The sequence below is a fragment of the Prionailurus bengalensis genome, chromosome B2 (genome assembly GCF_016509475.1).
Source record: "Prionailurus bengalensis isolate Pbe53 chromosome B2, Fcat_Pben_1.1_paternal_pri, whole genome shotgun sequence".
NCBI lineage: Eukaryota > Metazoa > Chordata > Mammalia > Carnivora > Felidae > Prionailurus > Prionailurus bengalensis.
This window is the reverse complement of record NC_057349.1, coordinates 130030026-130050767: the sequence shown is the minus strand read 5'-3', so window position 1 is coordinate 130050767 and position 20742 is coordinate 130030026. Positions and strand designations below refer to the sequence as shown.

General features: G+C 42.0%; 1 protein-coding gene across 2 annotated transcripts in view; it reads right to left on the bottom strand.

Moving 5' to 3' along the window:
- Positions 1-19888, bottom strand: part of STX11 (syntaxin 11) — a 36901-nt gene extending 17013 nt beyond the window's left edge. Inside the window, exon 1 of one of the 2 annotated variants that reach the window (XM_043592528.1) lies at positions 19751-19888. The gene's annotated coding sequence lies outside the window, so the exon portion shown is untranslated. Of the gene's footprint in view, positions 1-19393; positions 19598-19750 lie in introns of those variants that run through there. The other variant, XM_043592527.1, reaches the window with a different exon arrangement.
- Between the last annotated feature and the right edge of the window lie 854 nt (positions 19889-20742).

Sequence of the window (20742 nt, the reverse complement as noted above, 5' to 3'; positions counted from 1 at the left end):
CGTGAGTTCTAGCCCCGCGTCTGGCTCTGCGCTGACAGCTCAGAGCCTGGAGCCTGCTTCGGATTCTGTGTCTCCCTCTCTCTCTGCCCCTTCCCTGCTCATGCTCTGTCTCTCTCTATCTCAAAAATAAATAAACATTAAACAAAAATTTAAAAATAAAATAAAATAAAATAAAATAAAATAAAATAAAATGAAAGTTTGTTGCTCTGAGTTTTAAAATACAAACATAAGGGGCGCCTGGGTGGCGCAGTCGGTTAAGCGTCCGACTTCAGCCAGGTCACGATCTCGCGGTCTGTGAGTTCAAGCCCCGCGTCAGGCTCTGGGCTGATGGCTCGGAGCCTGGAGCCTCTTTCCGATTCTGTGTCTCCCTCTCTCTCTGCCCCTCCCTCGTTCATGCTCTGTCTCTCTCTGTCCCAAAAATAAATAAAAACGTTGAAAAAAAATTAAAAAAAAATAAAATAAAATACAAACATAAGTAGCATGGACCAACGGACTGTCCTGATAGTGTATGTCCCCTACTTGGTGATCGTGGCTCCCTTGCCTACTTGGATTTTAATGCAGTGCACATTTACAATATTCTGTTCATATTGTACACAGACATTAATATAAAGCATACTCAGAAAGGAGCATGTGTCTCTTACCATGTCTGAGGACAGCCTTTCTTTCCTTTTGAAGACTGTGGTCATAATCATAGTAAAGAGAGAGAGAAAAAAAAGATGCTAAAAAAAGGTTATCTCACACACAAGCAGCCTCTGCAAGAAAGGGCCTGCAGAAACCGTTTAGTAATGAAGGGTGCTAAGTAGGAGTTCTTGAACAGTGGGGTAGGACAGTGCAAAGAGACCAGGCACTTTTAACCTTGGCTGAGTTTCAGTCTGATAAGAGATTCTGAGAACTTGAAGAGCCAGTTCTGAAATGGAGGTAGATGGTTTCAAGTGTATCACAAGTCTGCCGTTCAGAATGCCAACATAAAGAACACTGGGCAGACAAAATGCACCTTCCAAACATGACTTTACTGCCATTTCCCACACCTTCCTTTGTCATCTGGGACCGGAGACGTTTCTGGCTATCATGCTACAAAGAATAAAAATTAGTGCGCGAGGTTTCTAAGGAGCATCGGAAACTGATGATGACCCTATTAATCTCTCAGCGTGTTAAAGGCAATCAGTTTATTTCTTTTCAGAGTTGTAGAATCTGCTCCGAATTCCACAGACACTCAGGGAAATGTAGGAGACTGGCAATCCGCCCCTGGGTCTAGCCTGGACTGCCTCACTGCCTTCAGGATTCCCAGCAGTGAGAGAGGGCAACACCTAATAGATGAGTGCTTTTCAAACCTCCGCTTATGTCACATTTATTCTCTCCACCTTATCTTCCCCAGGTAGAAATATCTTCTGCATGGGATGGTGGACAGAATTAAACGAGACAATCCACATAAAGCTCTTCAAAGAGTGCCAGGTCGAGTAAGCTCTCTGCATATGCTACTTGCTATTGTCTCTTCTGTGATTTTTAATTCACTCAAAAACCCAAAGGATGTTCAGCAACCATTAGTATAAACAGTGCATTTACTGATACACTATCAATAGTTTATTACCCATCTCACCTACAGTCGTAAGTAAACATTAATATCTGTGCATTACTGTGTTATTTAGGGTGTTAAATAATTTTTGTTGCGATTCTTTCACTGTAAAATCTCTTTTTTCTGAGTATGAAAGCAACACATGCTCTTTCTTTTAAAGGAGGAGGAGGAAGAGAAGTCAAATGATACAGAATGGAAATTTAAGAATTCATATCCTCTAATGCTACTATATGTAACTCTATAAAATAACCAGGGATAAGTCTAAAACATTTTCTTCCAGACTCTTCTCTATTTAGAGTCGTAAATACTTAAGATGCAGGCTTCAGCACTGACCCTGACCCTGTGGCATATGCAATGGCTTCTTGCTAAACCATAGGAGCGCCTGGGGTTTCTTCCCACCTGGGGCCTCCCTCAGGGATACAGGCCCACAAGAAGGTCCTGCTATACTCTGTACCACCACCACTTCTGTGCAGGTGAAATCAGGAACAATGAAGACAACTTGGAAACAGGAAGGAAGTTCTAAAAAGAAAGAGAATCCTCCTGTTTTGCTTTCACATTTAAGAGTCTCAAAATGGTTTCCCCAACTTCACATACCCCAGAGATTGTGAAAGAGTCTAGAGGTGACTAAGTCGGTCTGAGGACTGACATCTTCAAGATTTAGTGTTTATAAAGTCAGTGACCAGGTTTTCTTTTGGGAGCAGATTACCAATTAAAAAATTTTTTTAATGTATTTATTTGTTTATTTATTTTGAGAGAGAGACACACACATACAGAGCATGACCAGGGGAGGGGCAGAATCACAGCGGGAGACACAGATCTGAAGAAGGCTCCAGGCTCTGAGCTGTCAACACAGAGCCTGACATGGGGCTCAAACTCGTGAATCGGGAGATCATGACTTGAGCCAATGTTGGACGCTTAACTGACTGAGCCACACAGGTGTTCCAGATTAACAATTTTAATTCAGTAAACATCCATGGAACATCTCCCTCATGTATGTCTCAGAAAGGTAAGCCCTATTCCCCACCCCACTAGTAAAATTTTGTTCTTAGTAGTGGTGGGCTTTGTTTTGGCTTTCAGTTGGATACAGGAACATGTAGGGAAAAGTCTGGCTCTTCAGCTCACTGATATGAGTCCTGACGGCAAATGTGGTGTGGGAGAGAGGGTACTCAGCCAACTGTCAGAGGACTTATGCCAACATCCATCCCCAGCTGTACAAAGTTGAGCAAAACATCTCATGACTCCCAGTGTCAGGTTCCTCACCTATAAAATGGTTATGACACTACCTGCCTCATAAGGGTCTTTGTGGGGGGATCATTAAATGATGTAAATAATACATGCAAAATCACTCTATAAATTTTTTAACTATTTTACAAACATGGTATTAGACATTATTATTTTGCACCATTGCCATGCATAGTTTATTTCACCAGATTATTTATTCAAAATACTATAAGTACTCCTCCTTAGAAAACATATACAGACCACGTGATCTAAAACCATCCTATAAAACCACACAACTATTCTATCACCAGTTTCTGTATTATTCTGATTACTCAGGAGATAGAATATTAATGCCCTAATTTTACTCAGAACCACAAGAAAGTATGAATTAGATGTTTTTCTTTTTTATTTTTAATATTTATTTTTGAGAAAGAGAGAGAGAGAGAGAGAGAGTGGCAGAGCACAAGCAAGGGAGGGGCAGAGAGAGCAAGGGACACACAGAATCCAAGCAGGCTCCTGGCTCTGAGCTGTCAGCACAGTGCCTGACCTGGGGCTCGAACTCACAGACTGAGAGATCATGACCTGAGCTGAAGTCAGACGCTTAAACAACTGAGCCACCCAGGCACCCCAGATGTTTTTCATTCACTGTATGAAGGAGGGCCAAGGAAACAAACTCATTTACAATGAAAGTTTTTATTTCATGGTGAGTATCTTACATTTTGCCTATCAAAGAAGACAAACAGCGGCTCCTTGCAAAACAAAACTAACAAAATAAAAAGCAGGATCTGATCAAATTTCTTACACATTTACCCCAATATAAACTCTTCCACAAAAAAGCCATGCTGCTTATTGCTATGAAGAATCAACAGCTAAAGGTGTTGACCTTTTAATATTAACAGAATTTAAAGTTCCCCTTATTTCAGAGCTTCTATTTTGGATAAAAGGAAAGTTGAATCTTTACAGTGATATTGGTAACAGTCATAATTGGAATCAAGAGATAAACTCCTACCTGTCCAAAATTGCAGAAAATTCTATACTGAAGAATAACTGGGTCTATTCTCCTATGCAGAGACTGTCAATACCCACGTAGAATAATTTCAACAACCATAAAATGCGTAGAATTTTAAATATCCTAACTTTCTGTTGAGCATTCATGATAATTCGATTTTAACATTATAATAAAATATCTCAATCTTATTAGCTAAAATACATATGTCAGCATACAAATGATGGCACGTTAGGCTTATTTTATTTGTGTGAAACAAGTCGGGCATCCTGTTAGCTAGCTTTGAAGTAACATTCATAAAATAGGCTATGATTGCTGTTCTTGTGCACATCAATCAAGACACGTGCGTTTGCATGGGCTACTGTGACAGACTTACACGTTTCTTCAACAAGTGTTTAGTGAGCACCTACTATGTGCCAGGCAATATGAGAGGACAAGGTTAGCCCAATGAGCAAAAGAGACGTGGTCTCAGTTCCTTAAAAGTATTTTTTAAGATAAGCAACAACGGCAACATAAAAAGCTTATAGAAAGCACTTTTAAAGAAAGACATGAAAATCCAGACATGTGAAATAGACCCCTGAAATATTTAAAGCTGAAACCAAAACTGACTTAGGCAACTTCCTGATTTTTGACACATTTAAAGACAGGACTATGAAGATGATAAGGGAGACACGTCTTCAGTTTTCTGTGCGATGACAAAAATTTTCTTAGTTTCAACACTTGGTATCAACTATGACACAAAGATATAATAGCTGTACATTTAAAAGAGGTTGCAAAGTCAAATAAGCCTGCACTGGACTCCCAGCTCTAAGCAAATTGGAATAACACCAGCAATCTCAAGGAGCACTCGGTAAGATGTCTGACACACAGTGAGTGAATGCTCAACCAAGGCAATGCTTAGGCTTTTACTCCTGGTGGGGAACATACATGCTTTCCGTGAACATCAATAGGAACATTTGTAGATGAGAACTGAGATGTTTGCTTTTAACTTATTGCGGCCTAAAGAAACTACACTATGGCCATTTTATCCTGTCCTCCTTCTAGACATGCTCTCCAATCAGAGATGACCCTTGCCCCCCCCCTTCCCCTATGCAAATCCAAACTTGCCCGCTTAAACAGCCCAGTCTTATGTTCCAGTCTCTATTTTTTAAGGCAAAGGTAGCTATTTTGATGAATATATCTGCTGTTACGTGCTTTTAGCTTAATCTACCACTTATTCCAGAAAACACATTTCTGTTTTCAAAGATGACCCCTATATTCTGGACAAAATGGCAAAGTAAACATCATTTCTGCTCCTTTCCAAAATCCTACCCAAAGAACTTACACAAAGGCATACACTGACAAGGAAGAAGATCAGAGAGAACAGAGCAACAATACAATTCTGGAAATTGTAAAGCAAGTGGACAAGGGATTACTAACCTAGCAAGGAGTTAAAACATCGAATCTTAAGCTAACAGTAGAGAATGCCAAGAAACAACCTAAATTACACCATTTGATAAATACCCAGGAATCAGAATTAAAGCCTGAGTACCTGTGAAAAAGGAGGTGATGGTAGGGGCTAAAAACAGAGTTTGGTTAAAGCCTTTTTAAGAAGGGAGAGGACCTATCATCCTTTGTCCTTCCTTAGCAGGTCATTAGACAGGCTAGACTCTGAATCTATACCAGGTGAGAGGTACTTTATCTGTAAAGAGGAGGATGAGATTAATGTTTTTATATGGAATGTGGACCTCCAAGTCCTCTTCCTTCACCTACTGTCCAGCACACGGACCCATATCATAGGCAGGAGGATGAAAAACCTTTTTCCATAAAGTACAAAAGAAGAAACAGGGGTGCCTGGGTGACTCAGTCAGTTAAGCATCTGACTCTTGATTTTGGCTCAGGTCATGATCTCATGGTCATGAGTTCAAGCCCTATGTCGGGCTTCACACTGAGCGTGGAGCCTGCTTGGGGCGCTCTCTCTCTCTCTCTCTCTCTCTCTCTCTCTCTCTGTCTCTATCTCTGCCACTCTCCCCACTGCCTGAAAAAATAAACAAACATTTTTTTTTTTAAAGAAGAAAGAAAGAGGTGAAAAACAATTTTAAAAAGGAATTTGGAAGTCCAGTACTTTAAATTCAAATTCTGAATAACAGAAATTTCAGAGAGAAGACATCATACTGTGGTGGTTGGGGGTAGGGGTAATAGAAACAGATCATCTACAAAGTATCTAAGGTCAAAAAAGCTTTGGACTTCTAAACAGCAACACTGGAAACTAAAAAATAACGGAACAGTACCTTTAAACTTTTGGGGAAAATGTATTTTCAACCCAGAATTCTATACTCAAGCCAAATCATCAATCAAATATGAGGCAGAATAAAGACATTTTTTTGGATATACAAAGTCTTAAAAAAATTTTCCTATATTGGGGCGCCTGGGTGGCTCAGTCAGTTGAGCGGCCGACTTCAGCTCAGGTCACGATCTCGCGGTCTGTGAGTTCGAGCCCCGCGTCAGGCTCTGGGCTGATGGCTCAGAGCCTGGAGCCTGCTTCCCATTCTGTGTCTCCCTCTCTCTCTGCCCCTCCCCCGTTCATGCTCTGTCTCTCTCTGTCTCAAAAATAAATAAAAGTTAAAAAAAAAATATTTCCTATAATCTTTCTCAGAAAGAGACAGGGAAATGCCTTACAACAAAACAAGGAAGTCAAGCGAAAAAGATACAGACTCTAGAATCCTAACCTGAAATTCAACAGAGGGGAGAGGCAGAGAGCACCCCCGAATAACAGCAAAGGGAAATTCTGTGATGACAGCTGTGCACTGGACTGGGAGGCCATCTGTCTAGACTAGGTATAGTAGGCTATAGGACAGATTTCTTCAGAAACATGAAACTCAGAATTCCTGATGGGTCCAAATTTCTTGGGAGGAGATTTAGACAATTTGGGATTGAATAGGTTGTAAGTATAAATTAAACTAACAACAACAACCCCAAACAATTATGTAGTTATAGGAGAGTAATCCTGATATAAAACATGGATCTGCTGTAATTGGTATTTCCATAACCACAAGCATATAATCGTTACATATTGATGTAACTCAAATTAGGATTCAGCTGTACTGGGAGGATGAATACAGTTCTTGAAGGAACAAGAGTGGTGCCTGTCTCTGGCAGCAAGGGCTGAAAATGAGCTAAATCATCACCTTCTGCACAATGAAATCAATGGATGATGCCCAAAATGGAAAAATCAAGAAATAGTAATAGAAGCATATTATTTAGAGATACAAATATAAACACCAAAAGAATAAGTAAATGTAGTTGAAAGTGGTTGCCTTTGGGGAGAGGGAAATAAACGAAATAGAAAGGGACAGACTTTTTTTTTTTTTATCAGACTTTCATTTTTCATTACTCTTCAATTATGTGTGCATGTTTGATACAATTAAAAACTAGAGAAAGGAAAGAAGGAAGGAAGGAAGGAAGGAAGGAAGGAAGGAAGGAAGGAAGGGAAGCAAGCAGGAAAAAAGAACGATATAGGCTTTCTGGAAATCCAAAACACCACCTACAGGGCAATGCTGTGCCCTGAGCAGGTAACCAGGAGCTCTCCATCCTGCCTGCGTACTTCTTTCTTCCTGTCTTTCTCACACAACCACCTCTTTACAGATTCCACTTGAGAATGAGCACTTAGACACATGTATTAGTGGAATCTGGAATTCTCCCCAAGTTAATTTTTTGATTGCACTAAATCCAAAATTCTGACCAAGGTTTAAAAAAAATTCTAAAAAATAAAATGATCCTTAAATAAAGTTCAAATAATAAATGATTAAAGTTTTTTATAAATTGAAAAGAATATAGCACTGGTAAAAAGAGGAAAGCTCTTGCTGATATTACCACTTGAATAAGACCATAGTTAAAAGCATAATAATTTTGCAAACATAAAAATTAGATTAATGGACATGAATACAACACTAAGAAATAGACCAATTTTATACAAAATCTTAGTATATGGAAAGAAGCCATCAAGAAGTAATAGTGGAGGAAAAAAAATAAGCAACTAGGCTGGTATAATTGACTAGTAAGAATTGATTCCTCTCTTAATTGGGTGATGGTCATTGAGGAGAGCACTTGTTGGGATGAGCACTGGGTGTTATATGTAAGCTAACTTGACAATAAATTATATTCATACAAAAAAAGAATTTATTCCTCTCTAATACTTACTGGAGACCCTACGATACACCTTAGGGACATTAAAGAATTAAAAATGCAAAATCAATAACAGAAACACTAACAGAAAGTGAAGTTGAATATCAGTACTCTGGGAAAATGATAATTTTCTTTTTTTTTAAATTTCTTTTTTTTTAAGTTTATTTTATTTATTTATTTTGAGAGAGAGAGAGGGAGAGAGCAGAGAGAACATACATGCAAGGGAGAGGCAGAGAGAGAGAGAGAGAGAGAGAGAGAGAGAGAGAAAATCCCAAGCAGGTTCTGCACTGTCAGCACAGAGACTGACTCGAAGCTCAGTCTCACAAATTGTGAGATCATGGCCTGAGCCCAAATCAAGAGTCGGATGCTCAACCGACTGAGCCACCCAGGCGCCCTGAAAATGATAACTTTCCATGAGATGTGAGGCTATGGAAGAAATCTCAGAGAAAAAGATAACCAAATTTGACTAAATAAAATGTGAAATCTCTCTGCAACAAAAAGGAGTAACAAATACTAAGGATTAAAGCAAGAGATTGGAAGAAAATATTTGCACAAAACATAACAGACATTGTGTAGGTACTCGGCATTGTATGCGGAGACACCCCAACTGGTAAAATAACATGGCAAATAAATTATCGAGTAAAGTATATAGAAAGACATTTCACAGGAGATAAAATATTCTCAATAAAAATATGAAATATTTATTATCTGCTATTTGGAAAATATATGCACATTAAAAATAATACATTAGACTTATTAATTTAGCCAGAAATGAGTGGGAAAATCAGAATATAAGATTTATCTATGCTTTAGCTACTAGGACTAGATGGAAAGAATACAAATGAAAAAACATATTGTGTTCGTGGATGGCCCTAGCAGGCAGTATATTAAGCGAAATAAGTCAAACACAGAAAGACAAATAGCACATGATTTCACTTGCATGTGGAATCTAGAAAACCAAACAGATGAAAAAACAAAAACAAAACAGAAACATGCTCATAAATACAGAGAGCAAACTGGTGGTGCCAGAAGCCTGGGAGGTGCTGGGATGGAAGACGTGGGTGAAGGGGATTAAGATCTACAAACTTCTAGTTATGAAATAAATAAGCCACAGGAATGTAAAGAACAGCATAGAGGATGGAGTCAATAACACTGTAATAACATTGTACAGTGACGGATGGTAACTACACTTATTGTGGTGAGCACTGTAATGTATATAAATGTCAAGTCACTATGTTGCACACCTGAAACGAATATGATATTTCACGTACTATGGTTCAATTAAAAATAAAAATTTAAAAACCCTTATGCTGTGCTCACGCTGTTATCCATGGTATGTATAGGTATCTAGATATCAACAAAAAGGAGAAAATGTCTATAGCACTCTAAGTTTCGGCAAAGGGCAATTAATAACTTGACAAATTTTCCAACTAAACAACAATAAATATACACTGACAGGATGGAATGTTCCTCTTTTCAGATGAGTTGACACTATTATAATTTTGATTCTTTAGGAAACAAGTTGTAAAGAGTTTCATCTTCTAGAGTTCTCCATTTTCTAAAGGAGAAAAATATTTCATTTCACCACCCTAACCTTTTATTTAAAAATTCCAATTCTTAAGGAAAATATCAAAGTTGAACGAATTTACAGTTAACAAAGTATTCCACAAAATTCATACTGGCCTAACTTATAACCTATACTTCAGCAATAAACTAAGTTTGAACTATACAAAATAGAAGCAAAAGAACGAATGTCAAGAATTATTTCCAGCCACTCAGACACTCCCTATATATAATATTCACTGTAAAAGCAAGACAAAAAATTAGAACATAAATTAAGTCATACTTGAAATAAACCAAGGAACATGCCAAGGCATGGGAAGAAAGACATAAGAAAACATGGTAAATGGTCATCACAGGACATCACATGCCGTCAGAGTCATATTTTGAGCCTGAATTATGTTGTCACTTGCACAATGATTTTTAATTCTGATTTTTAGTATCAATGTTATTCTAAGATGTTGGATGGTGTAGACATGTGTTTAAGTTGACTTAGGTGAGACCCAGCAGAACATTCTACACTTTTGTCTACATCTAGTAAGTGCTGCTTCATGATGACTTAATCCTCCCCTCCCTGCCGTTAGTCAAGTGACTGGCATTTTTAGTACTTAAAGTAGACATTCACAAGATAAATATGCCCATGTTAGCCCTTGGTGTCTTTGCTTTGCGATGTCAGGTTAAACAAGAAATATGTTCTCAATAGAGAACCAATCTGGTTACTTTCTCAACCCAAGGATCCCCTCTTAACTCAGATACCACATTCAAGGTTGTTTATTAAATGTAATTAATGTAAATAAATTATAATAGAAGAGCTGCAGGAGATTCAAAGATTGAAAAATCCAGAAATCACAATCCCTGCCCTCAACTAAGTCTGTAAGTTATGGGGAAAAACAAGCAGGTACAGAAATAATACAAGGGAAAGAATGGGCCAGAAAAAGGCAGAAGAGCCCAGTAGGAGCTCCCACACCAGGCAGAGGCCACATACTACAAAAACCACTGTTGCAGGAAGAAGAGAAGAACAGACACTGACCACTGAGCAAATGTGCCTCAAACTGGGTCTGTAACAGAACCCAAGACAAATCTGTCAAGCACCCTCCTGGGCCAGAATCCTCAGAATCTTAAAATTAACTTTTAAAAAGTTGTGATATAAAGCTCATGATTTTCAGAGCTCTAAATTTATTTTCTTTTACTACATATTAAAATATTAGTTAACTTTGGGCAATGGCACATCGAATGAAATGCAAACCGACTTCCTTCTCTGTTCTTTGCTATCTATTTTAGTCATTAAATGAAGGAGTGATTTTCTTGATCTCTCTTCGTCAACACGTGTGCTTACACACTGGACAGGCAGAAAGACACAGACACACACGCGCACACGCACACACATACATACACACACACACACACACACACACATGTGTGAAGGATCGGCCGATTTTGAATTAGACAGACCGAAAGATTTTCCTTTGTTAAAAAGAGGTCCTTTGTCTTATCACCAAAGCCAGCCTCATAGCTTCTATTCTTGTATGTTTCACAAGAATGGGAAACTCTGTGACCTTAGACTAAGCTGGAGGACTGATTCTATGATCTCACACTTTGTGGCACTTCCTCTTTCCTGATATTTACTGTATTCTATTGTTAATTGTTTTACTGCCTATCCTGTCTGCTCGCCCATAAGTTCCAGGGGGTCAGGGGCTATGCCTGCTGTGTTTGCCATGTACCCCCAAGTGCCCAGCATATAGCATCATATTGTCCTAGGAATTTATCAGACTCTTCTTTAGGTGACTAATACTTCCTGCAATGACCGGACTCAGAATCAGTAGGTTTAAAAGTGCTTTTCCCTTTGAAGAACAATAATTATTCCCAATTTCAATGAATAAGATAATATATTTTCCTGTTCATAGTTCTCTCTCTCTCATCCTTTTGTATGGTCATTTAATTTAAAAAAAATTTTTTTTAAGAGAGCATGTGTGCATGCCCATGCAAGAGTGGGAGAGGGGCAGAGGGAGCAGAGGGATTGAGAGAGAGAGAATCTTTTTTCCTTTTAATTTTATAAATGTTTATTTATTTTTGAGAGATGGAGAGAAACAGAACATGAGCAGGGGAGGGACAGAAAGAGAGGGAGACACAGAATGCCAAGCAGGTTCCAGGCTCTGAGCTGTCAGCACAGAGCCCAACGGGGGGCTTGAACCCATGAATCATGAAATCATAACCTGAGCCAGTCAGACACTTAACCAACTGAGTCATCCAGGTACCGAGAGAGAGAAAGAGAGAGAATCTTAGGCAGGCTCCATGCTCAGCATAGAGTCCAATGTGGGGCTTGATTCCACAACCCTGGGATCATGACCTGCGCCGAAATCAAGAGTCAGATGCTCAACGCGCTGAGCCACCCAGGTGCCCCTGTATGGTCATTTAAAGTTAGCAGACAGTACCTCAAAGCTTTATCTGACCTAAAACTTCTTGGAACCTTCTTATTCTCCTAGAAAGTTTTCTGATTCCTATAAATTCACTGATTTCCCCCCTGTGACTATTCAAGGAATTTGGCATCTCTCACCCAGCTAGTAAAAGGCCAAGTCAGAATCATCACTCTCTTTCCAGCAATCTGGGGCAGACGCCAGCCAAAGAATTTGGGGCAGGCTCTCTTGGCCACACCAGGATTTTGCTATGAAAGATTGGGGGTGAGTGTCATTATATGAAGCCTGCCAGGCGGCCCCCTGGTTTTCATTAACTTCTTGCTAATTTGAAACATCTCAATAGGCTTGGTCACCAGCAAAAGCATAAGAGTTTGGGTCTATGGTTCTCAAACTATAACATGTATAAAAATCAGGTGGGGGAGTTTTTTGAAAATATCAATTCATAGGCTCCACTCTTAAATATTCTGTTCCAATAGATATCAAATGTGGGCCTGGACTCTCTGTCTTCTATTTTGTTGTTTGGTTGGGGGGGGGTGTTGTTTTTAGAGATCCCAGGTAATTCTGGTGATTATCATCTACAGGCTACATGTTGAGAGTCACTGGACTGTTCTGGGGTTTTTCAAAGGCACAGAAAAATGAGAAAGGGAAGAAGGAAGAAAAAAGAGAGAAAACGTAGCTTAATATCCATTCAACAATGTTACAGCCCTGAATTACAGCAAAGACTAGCATGCATTCCACTTCTGTTCTGGGTCCAGACAGACAAGGGCTTCCCGTTAGCTGTGGCGTCAGAGGTTACTTCTCTACCAGGTACCACCACTCCGCCCATCCCGGCCCTCCTTCACCAGGCTCCTAACCTTCCTGGGATTAAGGCTACTTTACCTTCCTGCTGCCCGGTCAGCCATTCTAAATCTTTAAGGGCCTTGGAAAAAATGCCAACTTTCTGGGCTCCACTCAGCAGGGCAACCGTCTGGGCCAGAAAGACACAAGCGAGGCCCTTGCAGAGAAAAACATTCCCTTCCGTACAACAGTTGTGGACGATGTGATACTCTGATCCCTTTAGGACCAAGGCCCTCATTCTCCCAGTTGCCAGAAATGTTGACTACCGAAGGCTCACAGCTCTAGGAACTGCCCTGACTGAAGGAAAGCTGCTCGCTCCAAGACGGCACCTTCTGCCTGGTGTGGCCTGCAACCTGTTGAGGCAGGGAATTCAGATGACCAGCTCGTGTGCAGGCAGAGCAATTCTGAAGGGCCATTCCAGCTCCAAGGCTGGGCCCACCACTGTACCTGCACGGCGGTTCAGTTCCTCCCTCTGCATAATCCTGCTGCGCTCTCTCCCTGACAAGTGCTGTTCCCACAGCACCTCTCAGTAAACCCCCTGTACGCAAATCTCACAGTCTATTTTCAGGAAACGTGAACTAAGAGAGTGAAGTTGCCTTTTCAGTCAGGTAGCGACAGCACAGGGGAGTGGGCGTCTGTACCTTACTTCTAGAGAAATCAGGTGGTCACTTAATTTCTCCAAGAGTGTCCCTCCTCATGTATAGACCTCAAATACAGATAACAACAATAATATTTTTTGCCAGGCTTTTATGAGAAGGAAAAGAGGAAATATATATGAGAGTATTTTGTAACTAATGAAGAGCTGTATGTATTATCAGCTAGGCCCTGGTTTACCATGCAGTAATCAGGGAAGGCAGGAGGGATTTACCGACATGATATGATTCAGCTTACACACTGTGTCCTACTTTCTCAAATCAACAGATCTGTGTCACTAATCAATACACCTGGGCACGTAATAAAAAAAATTAGAAGTAAAACCAGGTGACACATGCGTTGCTGCAATCCTGAAACTGAAACAGAAGACAGAATAATACTCTGTTTATTGGAAACAGAGTGTTTCCATATGAAGATAGCAACAGAGCAATTTCCACTACTCTGTAAAGTCGGAATTCACATTTTTGCCCAATAAGTTACGCAATGAGTAATGGAGTATCACTTTACATCCTTGAGCAGAGAAACAAGTAAAACAGCTGGGTATACAAAATGAGGAATACTTTTCCAGGCCACTTAGTATTTTCTGCATTACCTGGATACTGTAGCCACTGAAAAGAAACAACAAAACAAAACAGTACACAAATCAAGTTGAAAACATTGAGTTAGCTCAAGGAGGATAATAAGAAATTACCAATTCTAAAACTATGCTTTATGTTAAAAGTTACCAAATTATTGAATGTTACCAAGAACTTACATGAGATATACAAATAACGTCTAGTATTTACAGATGTAGAAGGCGTGGTTAACAAATGACTTCATCTGACAGATGGTTTTATTATCAGCAAAAGTCACGGAATGGTTAAAACTGGAAGGAAGCTGACAGACCTATGAAAGCCCCCAGCCCCAGTGATTCTCTGCTCGCAGAGAAACCACAATCAAAAAGAAGAAGCAAGACAGACCCACGTAAAATATTAACCCAAACTCTTCCCTTTCTTATTATTTGAGCACTGAATGAATTACAGACAGGTATACAGGGATTCAGACCAAGGGGTAAACACGTGGGCTAGATCAATCCAGAAGGCTTCATGTCAGTCTCATATAATGAGAAGCTATAAATACCTTGATTTCCTGTTAAATCTGAAGAAATGCTGCATGAAACATTTCCTTCATGCATGGAGAAAATATTTTAAAACTTCAAACTTAGAGTTTGCTGATTCAGTTTAGGTAGAATAATAATTCAGTGTTTACAATCTTTAAATAGTCCAAAGTGAGGCTTGTGAGGAGCAGATAATTAGACCTTGATTCCTGAACAAAAATCATAGTCTTGATCCAACTTGTGAAACAATGGGAATGGTGAAGAGCTGAGGCCAGGTTTTGAGGGGAAGGAGGGAGTTGGGGTTGTTTATCAAAAATACCCTTATCAAGACCAAAGGAATCTACCTGAATGCTGAAAACAGAACACAAGCCCTGTGGGGCACTTGGTGGCTCAGGCGGTTAAGTGTCCAACTTTGGCTCAGGTCATGATCTCACAGTTTGTAAGTTTAGGCCCCACGTAGGGCTCTGTGCTAACAGCTAGAAGCCTGGAGTCTGCTTCGGATTCTGTGTCTCCTTCTCTCTGCCCCTCCCCTGCCTGTGCTCTGTCTCTCTCTCTCTCTCAAAAATTAATAAACATTAAAAATAAAAAGAAAGAAAACAGGCCCTAATCCCTAGAGGTACGAGCTATTTTGCTCAGTTAAAGTCAAGAGGACAGGGACACTGCCGGCCAGCTTCACTTAATAAGATTCTGGAAGTTAGAGACAAGAGGGGCAGGTAAGCTTCAGGGTGAAACCAGAACAAAACAGGCCCTAGAAGGCAGACCACAAAACAGGAGTGTAAGACTTGAGTTATGCACCTGCCTGAATTTGTTAGTAATTCTTGTACCATTGGACCCTGCTCTGTAGATTAATACCCCCGGGCCAGCCTTTCTATTTCCCCTTTCTATTTCAGCCTTTCTAGTATCCCCAGAGGAATACTACAGATTTTAGCAACAGATCATTGACTGCCTCTAAGAAACACAAAGCAGTGAACATTCAGTGTCTAGGGAGAGTAGTAACCAAGGCAGCTCGGAAGACGTAGTTGTGGAAGCTCTGGGAACTTTCAGCGAGAGTGAGTCTTCATAAAAGTGTTTTAATTCCCAGGAGAAATTTTCTGATTATTCTAGGTCTATTCCTAGATCAACCAGATACTCCTTGGGGTGAACCAAGGGGGAGGGGTGCCATGCAGCACAACAGAGCCTCTGAGGGCCCATCTTATATATCGGGCTAACCCTGAATGAGGAACAATTGTTGGTGTCAAGACAGTGACTCCAGTTTGAGTTTGCCACAGTGTCTGAGACTTCATTCGTTCACTCATTCATTCATTCATTCTTGGAGATACCATAGCAAAGCAGTGTGGTTCAGAATGTAAGTTCTGGAGCTAAGCGCTTGGGATCAATTCCTACCTCTATCAATTACTAGCATTACACTTCATTCACCTGTCAAAAGCAGTCAATTATAGCACCCATCTCACAGGATTTCAGTGAGGAGGAAAAGACTGAGTTCATGTAATGAGCCTAGAATTGTGCCTGGCACCGATAAGCATTTTAGCTATTGTTGTTGTTGTTTTTGTTATTAATTAATTCATTCAAAAAGTTAATGAGCGCTGATTATGTGTCAAGCACTGAATGAGGCCCTCATTTAGCACACCTATTCTTTCACTTACATCCCACTCTTAGTCATTAACTAGGAATGTAGGAGTCATCCTAAACTCCTTCCCCTCACTGCCCACCTCTAAAGATGTAGCCAAGTTCTGCCTATTAAACACGTCAGCTCCTTCCCTCTTTTCCACTCCTCACCATCACTGCCTGACTCAAGCCTTCTCCAATTTCTCTTCTCAAATATTATAGTAATCTCCTGTGTGTGCCCTAAGGCTAGAGTTGTGTTCATCCAATCTGTTCTCCATCTTGATTCTAAATTGTCTTTCCAAAACACATATCTGACGATATCATTCACCTGCTGAAGTCTTCCATAGGATAAAGTCACAGGTCCAGCATGGCACATGGGCCTTTGTGATGCGGCCCAATCTGTCTCCCCAGCTCTCACCCCGTGCCCACACTGACCAGGCTGGTGTTCCCTGACAACACAATGTTGATCCTTCTGCTGGGCTGACTATCCCTCCCTCCACCTGAAAACTCCCCCTTTTACATTAAGGCTCATTATTCAATTAATAAATACTTCCTAACACCTGCCACGAGTAATGCCTGTACCAAGGCCAGGGAGTACAGTGATGAAGAACACACTCAACCCTTTCTTCCCCATAGATAAAGTAACTTTGAGGCCCTCAAGAGAGAAAAGAAATATGGAAATTAGAGTTATCTCAAATTTGTATTGTTTCCCTCACTAGCTGCATACCTTACAGACTTGTAGAAATTGAACAGATTTTGGCATCAAGTCCAAAAGTATCTCAGGAGATTTCAGTCTCAACAGTAAACTGTGACGCAGTGGGTTTAGTCATTTTGACTTGTGCGGCAATAGTGTGTTAGAAAAGATTGATTTGAACTGTAAAAAACAATGATCAGTAGGTTGCTTCAATATGGTGTTATAAAATTATAAGCCATTAATTAGCTACTCTGTTTTCACTTAAAAAAAATTTTTTTAACGTTTATTTTTGAGATACAGAAACAGAGCGTGAGCAGGGGAGGGGCAGAGAGAGAGGGAGACACAGAATCCAAAGCAGGCTCCAGGCCTCTAAGCTGTCAACACAGAGCTGACATGGGGCTCAAACCCACAAACTGTGAGATCACAACCTGAGCCAAAGTTGGATGCTTAACCAACTCAGCCACCTAGGCACCCCACTACTTTATTTTTAAAAGGTGAGTAAATTATAAGTACCTGTGATTGTCTAGGGGTAATACCAGGCTGGGTTTCTTTTTACCCACAAAATAATATGAAATATGGTTATCAAACACTTTAAAAATCATGCCTTTCCAATGAATACATTTTTAAATCATTCACTGAATGAAATGCTTACTGAATAAGCACAACAGACTGTCAACAAAATAAGTGATTAAATTTAAAACTTCACTCATTCTTTCAGCAATGAGGAAACATCAAAAATCTGTTCATTCAAAATCTCAGATCTGCACAAACACCAGTCGTATTGGGACAGAAGCTCTACTGTGGGCATAGATTGGTCATAGCTCCCATCTCCCTCGTTGGCTCTTCCAGCCTTCCACACTAGTCTTTTTTTTTTTTTTTTTTTTTTTTTTTTTTTTTTTTTTTTAATTTTTTTTTTTCAACATTTATTTATTTTTGGGACAGAGAGAGACAGAGCATGAACGGGGGAGGGGCAGAGAGAGAGGGAGACACAGAATTGGAAACAGGCTCCAGGCTCTGAGCCATCAGCCCAGAGCCCGACGCGGGGCTCGAACTCACGGACCGCAAGATCGTGACCTGGCTGAAGTCGGACGCTTAACCGACTGCGCCACCCAGGCGCCCCTCCACACTAGTCTTTATGGCCCTTTTCAGCAACATCCTGTCGTATTCACAATTACATAACCAGAGCTCTGTGAAGAGTGTGGCACAAAGAAGGTGCCTGAGAACTGTTTGTTGCGCTGACCTCAGCTCAACTCGCCTCCAACAGAGATGCTGTCCTCTTCTCTACTAAGCACGGAGACAGTACAGTTCCTTCCCAAGAGCCATGGGGCCTCTCAGCTTAAATATTTTAATTTCTCAGCTCCAACTGGTATCCACCGTCTTCAAAAATTTTCACGGGGCACTAACTTACTAAAGACAAACTGTCCAAATTATTTGGATTCAGAGAGTGACGTTCAATCACTTTGTATAATGGCCTATTTCTACCATACCATACCATTGAAAGTAATAACATACAGTTATTGAATAATGAACTTCATTTTCTCTTGGGCCTCTGTGGCAAAGCACATGACTTCAATGGTTATCTGACATCAGCCTAGTGACCCTAGCTGGTATGCTGTACCATCAGGCACTTTAGGAAACTGAAAACTTGAACTGTTACTTCCGACACCACTAGCTCGAGTTTAACACTGAGCATTTCGCATTTCGCATCTGAACCTTCCTTTACACACACCCAGAGCAAACCTCGCTTTTCAAAAGTTCATTAACAAAGACTCAACTTAAAAGAGCAGCCCTGTGACTCATCTTTGGATACCCGGGTGGAAATAACAACTCCTCCCTTTGCTGAGAAACGGCTTAAACAAGTGCATGAGAACCACAGGAAGTAATAACAGATCTCAGCTAGTGTCAGCGAAGTCTAGAATTCCCACCCGGCACGGTGTGTTTCTTGAAGTCACATTGCTACTACTTCTTGTCTTCATTCTTCTAAAAAAAAAAAAAAAAAAGCCTTATGTGGGCTTGGAAGGAACTATTTCAAGGCAATATCAATTTCTTCGTATTTCCTGGCTCCTGAGTCATTATGTCAAGTTCAAGTCAAGAAGCACCCATTCGGGTGTTTTTGAGAAAGCGCAAGCTAAAATAGGGAGTGAACAGACGATCACAACGAAGTAATGTCCCCAGTAATTCCAAACAACCTCAGCCTTTCGACTTAAAACAAAAGTAGTCTTACTTAGAGACTTTGCGCCAGAAGCCTATCAACAGGTATCTGAAAGAATTTCTGTGAAGCCCTAAATGCACAGTCCCTTGCCCACTGGGAGAAAAAAAAAAAAAAAAATCACTCCGATGTGCATAAGAAACCCAAGGCCGTGTTTCTCGAGGCGCGAAAAGGCGGCGTGAGCACCGGGGCCAGACCCGAAATCCCTCCCCCGGGACATCCCTCGACGCCCCATCCAGCGAGGCCACCCCGACGCCCCCCCCCCCCCGCAGCTCTCGGCGCAGAACTCAGCGGGGCGCGTCCTCGCTCCTCCTGGGGCGCTTAGGGAGGGAAAAAGAGGCACAAGGGGAAAAAACGAACCAGGTACGGGACCGAGCGTGCGAACCGAGAAGCTACGTCCTGCGCGGGCGCCGGTCCCACGCTGGGCGTCGTGAGAAGGAAGGAAACCTGTCGCGCGACTCCTGGCGGCGGGGATCCCGGCGCCTCCCGCGGCCCAGGCCGGGGTCCTCCGCGGCCCCGCGAGCACCGCGCCGCTGCCGCCGCATCAGGGCGCCGCAGACCCAGCCCCCAGCAGCGTCGGCAGCACCCACAGCTGGGGGAGCAGGCCCCGCCCCGGGACGACGGCGCCGGCCGCCCGCGCGCCCGTCCCCGCCCCGCCCGGAGTGCGAGAGCGCCGGGGTCCGGCAGCCCGGGGCCGCGCCGCTCCTGCAGCCTCACCTCGCCTGTGCGCCCGCGGACGGTCTCCGCGGCGGCCCGAGGCGCCTCACCTGCTCCCCGACCCTCCTCGCGGGGAGGGGCCCGGGGGCGCCGGACTTTCCCCAGGAATCCCCCTCGCGCCGGTGACGTTTGCCGGCCGCTGCGTTCCGTGGGGCGCGGCCGCGTGCTTGGTTTCTGAGTGTGGGTGTGGCCCCCAGCCGTGCACCTGCGGCGACCCGCGAGGCGGCGGGCCGCGAGCCTGAGCGTATACAGCGAGGCTGAGCACCGCCAAGTCAGATCCCTCTTGGACTCACCCGCCTCAAGTGGGCCAGAAGCCCAGCTAGAACCCCAGCCGGCTTCATTCATTCATTCATTCATTCATTCATTCATTCAGTACCAAATGAGCGTCCACCCAAGGGCTGAGGATACTCACGGTGGTTAAAAATACCGAGACCGTCGGGGCGCCTGGGTGGCGCAGTCGGTTAAGCGTCCGACTTCAGCCAGGTCACGATCTCGCGGTCCGTGAGTTCGAGCCCCGCGTCGGGCTCTGGGCTGATGGCTTGGAGCCTGCTTCCCATTCTGTGTCTCCCTCTCTCTCTCTGCCCCTCCCCCGTTCATGCTCTGTCTCTCTCTGTCCCAAAAATAAATAAACGTTGAAAAAAAATTAAAAAAAAAAAATACCGAGACCGTGACTTCGAAGACCTGGCATTCCAGTGGGGAAAGACAAACACATAAAGTGTACATTACGCTAAATGGTGGTAAGTACCTTGAAAATCAGACTGAGACTTAAAAGTTAGGGAATGTTAAACACACACAGACAATACAGTAGTATTAGACTACAATCCGAAGTAAAAAGAAAATCCATGAGTTCCTAATGGTATAAGTAGTTGAATAAATCAATAAATGCTAAAGAGATCAATCTCCCCTGCAGAAGAATTCGTAAAAGTTTATGTAGATACTCGACCCTTAAGGAGAAGCATAACTTCCCACTCCTTAAGTATGGCCTGCCCACA